This window comes from Thalia democratica, chromosome 9, assembly GCF_965202585.1.
Source record: "Thalia democratica chromosome 9, ktThaDemo2.hap1.1, whole genome shotgun sequence".
Lineage (NCBI taxonomy): Eukaryota > Metazoa > Chordata > Thaliacea > Salpida > Salpidae > Thalia > Thalia democratica.
Window position 1 is genome coordinate 37,418,156 of NC_139173.1, and position 4,027 is coordinate 37,422,182.

The following is a 4,027-nucleotide window of genomic DNA, read 5'->3' on the forward strand; positions in this document are numbered from 1 at the left end:
ATTTTTAGATCTCTTAAGTTTTTTAACAAACAAATTAACAACTCTAGCAACTATTTACCTATTTCTTTATTGGTTTATTGAGGATAAACTACGAATTATATCAGTTCAAACGGATAATTTCTTTCCACACGTGATTAACATAACAAACCCCTTATAAGAGAAATACACTCCAATTAGTTATTCGCGCAAACGATTGAGTACTCAGCGCAAATATTCAGTTCCGTGCGCATAAATCTACATGCCGTGTGAAAAATATAGTATCGCGCGCAAAAATATTAGTATCGTGTGCAAAACTAAACTTTATATAAAACGATTCGATTGCTGTTGGTTACAATAAAGCTAAATTGAAGTTATAAGTAACAAGTCGATTAAAAAAAGTGAATATATACAAAATGGACCCTTGCAATTGTCAATGTGAGTTTAACATTAACTATTATTTTTTATTATGAAAAAACTTTTGAAGTAAAAGTTCGTAAAAGTTAAAAAAAGTTTAAACTTAAACAACTATATTTTTACTGAAATGAAATAAGTTTTTATTTAATAAATAAACGTGTTAAAAAGTTATAAATAAGCAGTTGGTATTTAAGATTTTTTTAATCCGATCATTTAAGTGAAAAGCAACAAACTTTAATACTTTAACTTTTTTGAAGTAGGCGTAATTCATTGATACTCTAAAGTCTAAACTACGCCAATTTAAGTATTATTTAATAACTTTTCTTTTATCATTACAGCAACAAACTCATGCCAATGCAACGCTTGCAATGATTGTTCCAGTTGTAAATGCAAAAATCCATGTAGCTGTACCAAATCTTGCTGTTAAAATGAGGTAGGTAAAAATTAATAAGAAAATTCTGTTTAAAATAATATACTAACACAGTTTGAACTTTTTTTTTCAAAATTAGAGTTATATAGATAATTTTAAAGTGTATTAGATTTATATTTTTTGAAAGTCTTTGTAATTAGTTATCATTAATAATAAAGTTGTAAGGTTCTCGTAAATTTTTTATTCTAACACCTTTTTTATTGAAAATTACTAAAAAGGTATACGTTTATTAAAACTTAAACTAATAATTTTATTTGTCGTTGTTACTTCACTTATTAAGACTTGTACAAACATTGTTAGTATGCTTTACCTTACTTAAAAAGCAAAATTGTGAATAAGATTTAGGATGTTTTTTTATAAAAAACTGTAAAAATAGTCATTATAATCTTAAAAAAACAAAAAACATTGGCGAAAATCAGCAGAGCAGAAGCCTGGACTTTCGTTTGCCGTGAGACAAACTCAAGTTTAACAATAATTTTTTAACGAATTGGCGTGATCAACCCTAATATTTATAATCTTAAAGTTATACATCAGAAATGTTTGTAGAAATCTCTGATAACCCTTAAAAAAATCAAACTAAATGTTTCCCATAGCTAAAAAGCAAGTTAAAAGTTTAATATGAGTTTATTAAAGTATGTATATATTAATAATGTTTTATTGGTAAAACATCAAACAATTGATTATTTGCAGATGTTGGAATATCGGAACTGAAATAACCTGAAAGATGGTATCTATTTTCTTATATCTTTTACTCCACGCAATTTTCTAATCATAGATTTCAAAGAAGGCTTTCGAAACCTTTTTGTTTTTATTTTTTAATGTTTTGTTTTTAAAGCTATAAAATTTAAAACACATTATTAAACTTGACATATTGATTAAGTACTATGTATATGGAAGTGCTATATTATATTACCAATAAACTTTAAATTTAACGCTTTTGTTATGTATTTAAATCTTTAATTTGTGGTTATTAATTTTTCTTAAACAAATCAATTAGTTTAAACTAACTTTTTTTAGTCTTAAACTTTAGTAAAACTTTTCATGAAAGATTTTGAATTTAGTATTTTTAAAAACTCATGAGAAAATATATCTTTGAAAAACTATAAAGAAAAAGTTATAAAATAAATTATTAATAAATAAAGTACATTTTATATTAATAAACCAAAAGTTTAATAAAAAGTAAAAGCTATCAATTAAAAAAATAAATAAGCTATTGTGTGCATTAGAAGTTCCATAATTAGTTGGCAGCGAAACTTCGTTAGTAAAATATTGTACTTTTGTACAAAAACAGTTGTTTTGGTTTTCTGACAGACTTTTGTTTATATTTTTATCTGGGATTACGTTATTTACGACATATGGCTTACATATATTATTAGTATAAAACACTTGTTCAGAAAATTTCACGTTTCTAACTACTAAACTGTATATTTACAAAAAGTGCTACTATAAATAATTATGGTCGAATCGTTCTCGGATTTATGTAACAACGTTTTTGTATTAACCCTTACCCCTACACTTAACACTTGTTAGCGGATACATTTTTACTATTTATAACTCAAAGCTTATGGCTTATGATAGTTAAAAATCTAATTTAAGAAACGCTTTGCACAAAAGTTGTTAAAGGTTGAAGTTACAAAGTAACAGTATAAATCTTATTTTATACCAATAGTTTAATGATTGTTGATAATCACAACTTATTAGTTTGATGAAAAGCTTACGTTATAATTTTTTGCTTACTTCTTCACTAGTAAGCTAAAAGTATCTTTTAGGCATGATTCTATAATACGCTTAAACTTGGTTTTATTTAAAAAACTTAACAAATTAAGCGATATACTTCAAGCATAGAAGCCAAATGTAGCTGAAACGCGGAAAATTTGTTAAAAAATGAGCTATTTTCCACAATAGCTGTTAGCTTAGCATAAACCTCTTTTAACCTAAATTTTGACTTTTATGGCAGAACGGCCTTAGGGGCGTCACGTAAACGTAAAGGGGAATCCCGTTGTACAACACATTTTGAAAAATAATTTATCAAAGTTTATAAACTGTAGTAACAATGCTTGTAACTACAAGTTGTAAGGTTTAAAATAATAAATTTAAACTGTGACAAGTTAAAACATTATAAAAAGTTCTAAAGGAACACTGCTCTTCAAATAAATTAAATTTGGAAATATTTAAAAAATGCTCATGCTCATAACTTTTATAAAAATAAATCATCAGTATTAAAAAGCCAATTTTTAGTATCTTTTAAAATTTCAATTAGTTATATATATTTTTCATTTTTTCAGGTAGAAAATTAAATAATGTATTTAAATGTTAATTTAAATTTATTTAAACTTTTTTATATTGTTTAACGAAAATAAGACGAAGTACTTTCAGCAAAATATTAAGCTTAGTAAGTTGTTTATGAAACATTGCTAAATTCTTAATTACACTGAAAATACAATTTTTTTAATTTAGAAAGTGTTCAATTTAATGTTAAGAAGCAAAATAGAGGGTGAAGTAAATCTGATGGTTGTCTACCATAAAAAATTAAAGTATCCTAAGAATAAAATAATAAATTGTGATTAAAGTCTTTAATTACTTAAAGATTTTTATCAAAAGTTTTTCTTTTTAGTTTAATTTTTGTATTTTATTTTATATATTTGAATGTTATGTTGAATTTTTAAATGACTTGATTAAATTTCAAATTACTATTTATTCAAACATAAGTTTATCAATTTTTCAAAAACAAAATTAAGGTTTAAATTTTTTTTTAATTTTTAGAAGTGTCTCTTTGACTTAATTTTTGCACATTTTTGCTGGTCACTATTTACTCAAAAAAAAAAAAACAACAGATTGAGTCTTAATGAAATAGGTAAATAAGATTTCTTGAAACAACCTATCTGCAAAATTTAATTTAATAATGCCACGCATTTTTAAAGTCTAGGACTGTTTGTATAGTAGCCATATACAAAGTAGCCTACAAACGTGCACAACTGTGTTAACCATCAAAATAATAAAATTTGTTAACATGTGTTATTAAGTTAGTCCAGTTTTATAAGCTAACTCTTATTAAAAATATCTTTAAAGACTCTCCTTTTGTAACAACTAAATATTTTAACTGTATACTTATTAATTATTCAAGATTTAGCTAAATGACTTAAGACTATTAAAAAACATTTTACATATCATTTTAGAACTTAACAGTTATATAATGTTTTCTTT

The 4,027-nt window shown here is 24.4% G+C and overlaps 1 long non-coding RNA gene across 1 annotated transcript; it reads left to right on the plus strand.

Moving 5' to 3' along the window:
* The first annotated feature begins 341 nt into the window (after nt 1-341).
* LOC145844597 (uncharacterized) lies at nt 342-1,749 on the plus strand. The gene is made up of 3 exons (XR_014370296.1): nt 342-414; nt 732-826; nt 1,514-1,749. It is a non-coding gene; the product is annotated as an uncharacterized LOC145844597 (long non-coding RNA).
* Nucleotides 1,750-4,027: the final 2,278 nt, after the last annotated feature.